The following is a 10,212-nucleotide window of genomic DNA, read 5'->3' as shown; positions in this document are numbered from 1 at the left end:
ATCCAATTGCTCATCATTCAGTAGCACAGGACAGCGCTTCCTGCAACTCATAATGTGTTTTCCAGCAACCCATGACAATAAATGTCTGGGGACCCCCCCATTGAAGCATCCGAGTCAGGGATGGGCTTGCAGATTTTCTATTGGACATAGGGGCTGGAATGCCTATAGTAAAAGATGCATTTAATGTGTATCCGTTAGTGGATTCCATACAGATCCAGGGCATATCAGGAACTAAGCGAACATATGATGTTAAAACCCTCCCTCTCCAGCTTGGTGTATGTACCATTCAGGAGAAGTGTGCTATTGCAGGGAGAGAAAATCTAATTGGGGCAGAAACTATCAAATGATTGGGATTAATCCTGAACTTCCCAAACACATGTATCAGACAAACTCTCACTGTAACGGGAGAAACAAATAACACTAATCTGATCCCTATGGGACTTGCTACTCAGACGGTGAAAGCAATAAAGCCCAAACAGCCACCTCCCTGCGCCAGAAGGCTGGGAAGGTTGGTGGGCTGAGATTCAAACTGTCTGGGCAGTGAACTCCCTAGATACGGGAAAAATATAAACCGCCATTACAATAGGAGACAAAACCCCATTCAACAAACAATACCCAATACCTCAGAAAGCAAAAGAATCTTTATGACAAGTTATAGAAGAATTGGAAAAATGAAAATTAATTCAAAGGTGTTTAGCGCCTAACGCAGCACCAATCTGGCCAGTCAAAAAACCTGCTGGAACATGGAGATTAACTATTGACTATCGGGGGCTAAACAGAACTGCCAAGCGGGGGGCCCCCAGTAGTGGCTGCTTACCCAGAATTGTTGGAGGTGGTGACCCCTGACATGAAGTGGTTCTCAGTACTCGACGTGGCAAACAGCTTTTGGAGTTTACCTTTAAACCCAGAGTCTCAATACAGAACATCTTTCGTATTCCAGGGTATGCAATATTGCTGGAATGTTCTGCCTATGGGGTACTGTGACGCACCCACAATATTTCATACTGTAGTGAGAAATATGAGAGAGAAAGAGGGGTTGTTACAAACAGGAAGGATAGTCCAGGATGTAGATGACATTTTAATAGTCAGTGAAACAGAGCAGGAACACAAAGTTTTAATGTGGCAGTTACTGACTTGCTGCCAAGCGTAGGACTTGAAACTTAACCCCTCGAAATCCCAGATTAAAGAGAGAGAAGTGCAATATCTTGGAATTCGACTCAGTGTATGGGGAAGGTCTGTGGATAAGGAAAGAGTGAAGTGTATTGTTAACCTCCCTATGCCGGTAGCTACTAAATCTTTGCAATCTTTTTGGGGGCTCACTAACTTCTGCAGAGAGTTTATAGTTGGGTACGCAGAGAAGGCAGGTCCCCTGTACGAGGTACTTAAAAGACCACAGTGGACCTGGACAGAGGAGTAACTAATGCATGGGAGAGCTTGAAAAAAGGGTTAATGGAGGCACCTACCTTGGTCGCCCCTAACAACGAATACCCCTTTGTTTTGTACCCTAGTGTTAAGAATTTCTGTATTGTTAGTGTGCTTACACAGGACACTGGTGCTGGGGAGAGACCCACTGCTTATTATAGCAGAGCGTTAACAGGTCTAGAAAGCAAACTGGAAATGTGTGAGCAAACTGCTCTCGCTGCCTACTGGAAACTATAAAGAGCTCAGGCAATTATCAGAGCGAGCAAGGTGATTATAAAGAGTCACCATGAGCTGGGAAAATTAGTCAGTCAGGAAAACCTGTCTAAAGGACGTGTGAGAGGAGATAAGGCCATTCAATGGGACTTTGCTCTCATGTCCAAGAATGTTCAATTAGTCCCACTAAAAGAACCTGAAATATCTGTATGGGGATTGACTATAAGCGATCAAGAGCATGGTTGTGAACCCCCCCCCCCAGCGGGAATACAAAGCATACCCTAATACAAAGCATACCCTGTCTTTAAAACAACCCCAGCTGAACAGGTGATTGGAAAAACCATTTGGTTTGTAGACGGTAGCTCAAATTACACGGAAGGAAAATGAGTCACTGGCTTTGCAGGGAGTTGTTTAATTGGAAACCTGCAAGAGTTAACATCTTCCAGTACAAATTGAGCAAAGGAGGAACACAGTCTGCAGACATGTCAGTGGTCTTAGAAGTTTTAGCTAGAATGAAGAACAAGCAAACAGAGCTAATAATAGGAACTGATTCAGATTATGTTTACCGGGGAACCACCATCTATCTACCATGGTGGAGTAGTGTCGGTTTTACAGGAACTGACGGATCCAAAATTAAACACAAGACCTTATGGCAGCAAATAGAGAAATTGACAGGGCAGTATCAGAGGATCCGGATGGTTAAAATAAAAGCCCATAAGAGGACAAGTCCATTGAAAAAGGGAAATGAACAAGCAGATAAAGTGGCTAAGGAAGCACCCCGCACTAGAACACTGTGGGAGCCCACACCCATGGAAGTAATCACCCGGGCACAGGCAAAACAAGAACCAGAACGTGAAGAAAACAACCAGAAAGAGCTACAGTTTTTACAGGACCTGCAGACAAAAGATGACTTAATACAGCAATGGATAGTAGTAGTGGCAAGGTGTCCCGTTGAGAAAGGAGGGAGACCGAATTCTGGCAACACCAGAAAAGGAATGGGTCCTGGTAATCCCTCAGCAGATTCAGTACCTCCTTTTAGGATGGATCCATGGTTCAACTGTGGGAGGTCACCCGAGCGGCAGCGAACAGGAGCGGCAGCGAACCAGCGGAGCAGCGGGGACAGCAGAGCAGCTCACAGCAGGAGTTTGCCTGGGACTGGTAAGTATCCGAGTGTGTGTGTTTGCTTGCTGAGGAAGTATCCGAGCGTGTGTTTGCTGGGAGGGAGCCTGAGTGAGTGTCTGATTGGCTGCTAGCCTGCAGGGGGCGGGCATTAGGGTGTCTGTGTGTTTGCGTCAGGGAAGCCTGGCTGTTTAAAAATAGCCGGAGCCTCGCGAACCAGCTGAGCGGCAGCGGAGCAGCGGGGACAGCAGAGCAGCTCACAGCAGGAGTTTGCCTGGGAGTTCGCCTGGAGCGAGCCCAGTGAGGCTTACATCTTGCCAACGTCTCTGAGGAAGCTCCGTAGTAGGTAGGTGATATGGAAGGGGGGAATTCAGCTGTTGTGACCTGCACTGGATGTGCCATGTTTGTCTTTCTTCCACAGGACAGAAGCGACTTTGTCTGTACAAAGTGCAAGCTGGTCTCCATATTGGAAGAGAAGATTGAAGGTCTGGAGCAACAGGTAACGACCCTGCGTTGTATACGAGAGACTGAGGATTTTCTGGACCAAACTCAGGATAGCCTTCTAGGGGCACAAAGCTCTAAAGATATAGAGCAGGTTGCACAGAGGAGCCAAGAGGCCAGTGAAGAAGCTTGGCAACATGTGACCTCCAGAAGAGGTAAGCGGAATGTCCGGGTTCCAGGAACACAGACACAGGTAACTAACCGCTTTCATGTTCTCTCCACAGGTACCAATGCGGAGAGTGGACCAGATGATATGTCTGGGGGGAGAAAGCAGAAGGAGACTCCGCTGGTTGGGAGGCATGAGATGCGATGTCCTGAGGTTGGAGGTTCCACGACCACCACTCCCAAGAGGAGAAGGCGGGTGGTGGTGGTCGGGGACTCTCTCCTCCGGGGGACTGAGTCATCTATCTGCCGCCCTGACCGGGAAAACCGAGAAGTCTGCTGCTTGCCAGGGGCTAAGATTCGTGATGTGACGGAGAGACTGCCGAGACTCATCAAGCCCTCGGATCGCTACCCCTTCCTGCTTCTCCACGTGGGCACCAATGATACTGCCAAGAATGACCTTGAGCGGATCACTGCGGACTATGTGGCTCTGGGAAGAAGGATAAAGGAGTTGGAGGCGCAAGTGGTGTTCTCGTCCATCCTCCCCGTGGAAGGAAAAGGCCTGGGTAGGGACCGTCGAATCGTGGAGGTCAACGAATGGCTACGCAGGTGGTGTCGGAGAGAAGGCTTTGGATTCTTTGACCATGGGATGGTGTTCCATGAAGGAGGAGTGCTGGGCAGAGACGGGCTCCATCTTACGAAGAGAGGGAAGAACATCTTTGCCAGCAGGCTGGCTAACCTAGTGAGGAGGGCTTTAAACTAGGTTCACCGGGGGAAGGAGACCAAAGCCCTGAGGTAAGTGGGAAAGCGGGATACCGGGAGGAAGCACAGGCAGGAATGTCTGTGAGGGGAGGGCTCCTGCCTCATACTGGGAATGAGGGGCGATCAACAGGTTATCTCAAGTGCTTATATACAAATGCACAAAGCCTTGGAAACAAGCAGGGAGAACTGGAGGTCCTGGTGATGTCAAGGAATTATGACGTGATTGGAATAACGGAGACTTGGTGGGATAACTCACATGACTGGAGTACAGTCATGGATGGTTATAAACTGTTCAGGAAGGACAGGCAGGGCAGAAAAGGTGGGGGAGTAGCACTGTATGTAAGGGAGCAGTATGACTGCTCAGAGCTCCGGTACGAAACTGTGGAAAAACCTGAGTGTCTCTGGATTAAGTTTAGAAGTGTGTGCAACAAGAGTGATGTCATGGTGGGAGTCTGCTATAGACCACCGGACCAGGGGGATGAGGTGGATGAGGCTTTCTTCCGGCAACTCACGGAAGCTACTAGATCGCATGCCCTGATTCTCATGGGTGACTTTAATTTTCCTGATATCTGCTGGGAGAGCAATACAGCGGTGCATAGACAATCCAGGAAGTTTTTGGAAAGCGTAGGGGACAATTTCCTGGTGCAAGTGCTAGGGGAGCCAACTAGGGGGAGCGCTTTTCTTGACCTGCTGCTCACAAACCGGGTAGAATTAGTGGGGGAAGCAAAAGTGGATGGGAATCTGGGAGGCAGTGACCATGAGTTGGTTGAGTTCAGGATCCTGACGCAGGGAAGAAAGGTAAGCAGCAGGATACGGACCCTGGACTTCAGGAAAGCAGACTTTGACTCCCTCAGGGAACAGATGGCCAGGATCCCCTGGGGGACTAACATGAAAGGGAAGGGAGTCCAGGAGAGCTGGCTGTATTTCAAGGAATCCCTGTTGAGGTTACAGGGACAAACCATCCCGATGAGTCGAAAGAATAGTAAATATGGCAGGCGACCAGCTTGGCTTAATGGTGAAATCCTAGCGGATCTTAAACATAAAAAAGAAGCTTACAAGAAGTGGAAGGTTGGACATATGACCAGGGAAGAGTATAAAAATATTGCTCGGGCATGTAGGAAAGATATCAGGAGGGCCAAATCGCACCTGGAGCTGCAGCTAGCAAGAGATGTCAAGAGTAACAAGAAGGGTTTCTTCAGGTATGTTGGCAACAAGAAGAAAGCCAAGGAAGGTGTGGGCCCCTTACTGAATGAGGGAGGCAAGCTAGTGACAGAGGATGTGGAAAAAGCTAATGTACTCAATGCTTTTTTTGCCTCTGTTTTCACTAACAAGGTCAGCTCCCAGACTGCTGTGCTGGGCAACACAAAATGGGGAAGAGATGGCCAGCCCTCTGTAGAGATAGAGGTGGTTAGGGACTATTTAGAAAAGCTGGACGTGCACAAGTCCATGGGGCCGGACGAATTGCATCCGAGAGTGCTGAAGGAATTGGCGGCTGTGATTGCAGAGCCCTTGGCCATTATCTTTGAAAACTCGTGGCGAACGGGGGAAGTCCCGGATGACTGGAAAAAGGCTAATGTAGTGCCCATCTTTAAAAAAGGGAAGAAGGAGGATCCTGGGAACTACAGGCCGGTCAGCCTCACCTCAGTCCCTGGAAAAATCATGGAGCAGGTCCTCAAAGAATCAATCCTGAAGCACTTAGAGGAGAGGAAAGTGATCAGGAACAGTCAGCATGGATTCACCAAGGGAAGGTCATGCCTGACTAATCTAATCGCCTTTTATGATGAGATTACTGGTTCTGTGGATGAAGGGAAAGCAGTGGATGTATTGTTTCTTGACTTTAGCAAAGCTTTTGACACGGTCTCCCACAGCATTCTTGTCAGCAAGTTAAGGAAGTATGGGCTGGATGAATGCACTATAAGGTGGGTAGAAAGCTGGCTAGATTGTCGGGCTCAACGGGTAGTGATCAATGGCTCCATGTCTAGTTGGCAGCCGGTGTCAAGTGGAGTGCCCCAGGGGTCGGTCCTGGGGCCCGTTTTGTTCAATATCTTCATAAATGATCTGGAGGATGGTGTGGATTGCACTCTCAGCAAATTTGCGGATGATACTAAACTGGGAGGAGTGGTAGATACGCTGGAGGGGAGGGATAGGATACAGAAGGACCTAGACAAATTGGAGGATTGGGCCAAAAGAAATCTAATGAGGTTCAATAAGGATAAATGCAGGGTCCTGCACTTAGGATGGAAGAATCCAATGCACCGCTACAGACTAGGGACCGAATGGCTCGGCAGCAGTTCTGCGGAAAAGGACCTAGGGGTGACAGTGGACGAGAAGCTGGATATGAGTCAGCAGTGTGCCCTTGTTGCCAAGAAGGCCAATGGCATTTTGGGTTGTATAAGTAGGGGCATAGCGAGCAGATCGAGGGACGTGATCGTTCCCCTCTATTCGACACTGGTGAGGCCTCATCTGGAGTACTGTGTCCAGTTTTGGGCCCCACACTACAGGAAGGATGTGGATAAATTGGAAAGAGTACAACGAAGGGCAACAAAAATGATTAGGGGTCTAGAGCACATGACTTATGAGGAGAGGCTGAGGGAGCTGGGATTGTTTAGTCTGCAGAAGAGAAGAATGAGGGGGGATTTGATAGCTGCTTTCAACTACCTGAAAGGGGGTTTCAAAGAGGATGGCTCTAGACTGTTCTCAATGGTAGCAGATGACAGAACGAGGAGTAATGGTCTCAAGTTGCAATGGGGGAGGTTTAGATTGGATATTAGGAAAAACTTTTTCACTAAGAGGGTGGTGAAACACTGGAATGCGTTACCTAGGGAGGTGGTAGAATCTCCTTCCTTAGAGGTTTTTAAGGTCAGGCTTGACAAAGCCCTAGCTGGGATGATTTAACTGGGACTTGGTCCTGCTTTGAGCAGGGGGTTGGACTAGATGACCTTCTGGGGTCCCTTCCAACCCTGATATTCTATGATTCTATGAAACAGGAAGAGGCGTTAGAAAAACTTTAAAAACTGGGATGGTGGCCTGGAATGAAAGAGTATTTAAACCTGCATATTCATAGCGGTCTAATGTGTGCTAAGCAAGACCCTGCTAGAAGAAAAAGACGTGGAGAGTTAATGCGTCAAGCATTAAAAGGCCCCCTCCAATGTTTACAGGGTGATTTTGTGGGACCCTTGCCTACTACTCCTAGGGGAAACAGATTTTTGTTGGTAATACTGGATAGTTTTAGCACCACACTGGTGATGTCTGACAACACCAGTTTTCAGGCCAGTCTGGGAATGGATGTGAATTTTATACTTGGAGAAATCCCCATTAAGCGGTCACTACTACTCAAATGGAACTAGGGTGTACCAATGGTGCTGCCCATCAAGATCATACGGGAAAAGCAGGCACCAGCCTCTCAGGGTGACAGCTGAACTGTGGTTTCTCTGCCCACAAGAGAGCTCCAAACTAACAGCGAGCACTGAAGAAGTGGAAACATTAGACTGAAATGATAAAGGAATTCCCCATGGGTTAACGACCACCTTTGATCACAGACTCGGACGGCATGGGACAACCTTAGATTTTAACTTTGGGAGGAGAGGATGCATGTGCTGATGCATTTAATTATTTGCATTCCTTTCCCCCATTTTAAGGAATACGTACATAGTTACAACTGGGTCTCTTTTTGAACTGCCTATGGATTAAAAACCTAAGAAATTTAACATTGTTGTGGATCCTTAACTGCACCTTAGCAGTGACTCTTTCCTTTCCCCCTCCTCTGTGGCCAGATACAAATTTGGTGCGTGCTTTACTGCCCTCCCTCTTGTTTCAGGCTGGGGTAACTGCATGTAATCAAGTGGAGTTACTGCAGGTTTATGTCCGTGCAACTGACAGCAGAATCTGGGCTTGTGTTTGTATAAGGATAGTGTGAAATGAAACTCTGACACTGCAAGCACCCCAAGTCTGATGGGGATGTTTGAAAGCAGAGCCACACTTTGTTTCCTGCACCCATCAAAATGACTTTGGTACAATAACGTGGTTGGAAAACTCACAAACATCTCAAGGCCCCATTCCTTGAGCTTTCCCTGCCACAGCGAAGCAGTGGGACAAATCCAGGAGGTGTTACTCAGATCTCAGACAATAGAACTCCTCTCTGACAAACTAATTCGGGGTTGAGGAGTTCATAAATTGAACATCTCAGAACTACAGCAGGGCTGGTGCATACATTGCAGTATGGTCTATTGTGTCACTTTCTTCTTGTCCTTCAAATCACTGCAAGGAGGTCTCCAGTGGCCTGAAGACGTCGGAATGGGAAAGGATCATGACATGTTCGCCATTGACATCACTTTACCGTTAGGCGATTTATTTCTTTTTTTTTGTTGGTGTAACCGCTCGTTCAGCAGGTTGGTGTTTGTAAATTCCAGGTTCTGCTGTATGGGAAAATTTCCAGGGGGAGTGAGACTGAGTGAAAACTGAGGCCAGGGTCTACATCTGGAATAATTCCACTGCAGTGGTGGTTGCTGGAGCGAGGAGTTCTATAGAAATGCCCTGTAGACACCAGTGGGGTCACCCCCTGATTTAAACCAGCATAACTGAGATCGCAGGCTGGCCCATTTGGCTTCCGTGATCATTTGTTCCAAGGATCTGATTCTCTGGTCTGCTTCACACCCCTTGTGCCATTTTGGCAGCAGAAAGGAGCCACAAACTGAATAGAACTGACCCCAGGGAGCTAAGTCCAGCGTAAGAGGGTACCCTGGCCAGCACTGAGTGGCTGAAGGGTTCTAAGACAGTCCCCAGCAAGGGAATGTGTCCAGCACAGGGAGGGAATATGACCAGGAATACCTTGTGCTCTGGCTATTCATGACTGACAAATGGCCCATAGAGGGCTGCTGCAGGCGGAGCAGCCTGAAGGGCTGCTCTAACTTGCCTGGGAAGTGAAACAATGGCTTACAGTCACTTCTTTTCATACCACAACATGACCACACACAGGCATGGAGAACTGGGGCCTGGGTGAGGACCCCCCTCCTCCCCATGTAGCTGGCCTAATGTGGGGAATGGCCGGCTTTAGGACTTCAAGCCCAGGCCCAGGGGAAGTGGGAAGGGAGCAGCAGTATCTCCAGGAAGTTTTCCTGCTGACCAAGCCTCTGGTGGCCAGCAGGAGCCTAAGCTGGAGTGGGATCTGGGCCACCCTTTGACACAGGGCCGACCTGTGTGGACGCAATGAGAACATGGCACCTGCCCTTGGATGCAGGGACTCTGCTCCCAGCACGAGCCTCCCCAGCTACTTATGCCAATGATGCCCAAGGGCTGAGCAGGGCGCAGGCTTGGCGGGGGGACAGAGTCTCCTCGCACCTAGTGCAATATCAGAGTCTCCCTTACAACTTTCTCATGCGGCCTGACAGAATCTGCTGGTGGTAGAGTCAGCTGTGAAAACGCAGTGGGTTTCGCTGGAGGAAAAGCATCAAGTCCATAATCTCAAAGGGTCAAATCCTGGTTCAGGCAAAGTCGCCACTGCCTTCACTGAGAGTTTGGCCACACCCAGGCCTTCAGGGTTGGGCTCGAAAACCTCACCCAAAATCATACACAGATGCAAATTATTCTGCTAGCTGAGCCCAGGCTATTAAACGATCTGGTCGGATCTGGCTGCCTGATAGGCCAACACGTCAAAGGGGTAAAAATCCCAGGCAATGCCAGGCTCCCTCCCTGGAATTTGAAGAGCATTTTGGCAGGTGACTTTTCCCGTTACTCTTGGTCAGCAGCTTCAGAGCCCTGACTGGAACTGTGGCCTCAGTGACACCAATGACAAAACCTCCACTGACTTCAGTGGGGCCAGAACGCCAGGCAATGAGGAAATGGGCCTGTCTTAGGGCTTGGGCATTGGGTGTTGGGTTCATCACCACAAGAAGTTATTCAAATGTCAGGTCAGTGAAGAGAAGAACACCAGAAAGCCAGGTCACGGGGGCTGATGGTTAAGATATGAAAAACAGCGATAGTAAAGTCTTGCGCCAATATTTTCAAACCTCTGTACCAATATCTTAGTCACCTAAATACATATTTAAGCTTCTAAATACAATTGATCAGGCTTTCTGCGGAGCTAAGCACCCAGCA

The sequence above is a fragment of the Dermochelys coriacea genome, chromosome 2 (assembly GCF_009764565.3).
Source record: "Dermochelys coriacea isolate rDerCor1 chromosome 2, rDerCor1.pri.v4, whole genome shotgun sequence".
Lineage (NCBI taxonomy): Eukaryota > Metazoa > Chordata > Testudines > Dermochelyidae > Dermochelys > Dermochelys coriacea.
This window is presented reverse-complemented; position numbering follows the sequence as displayed.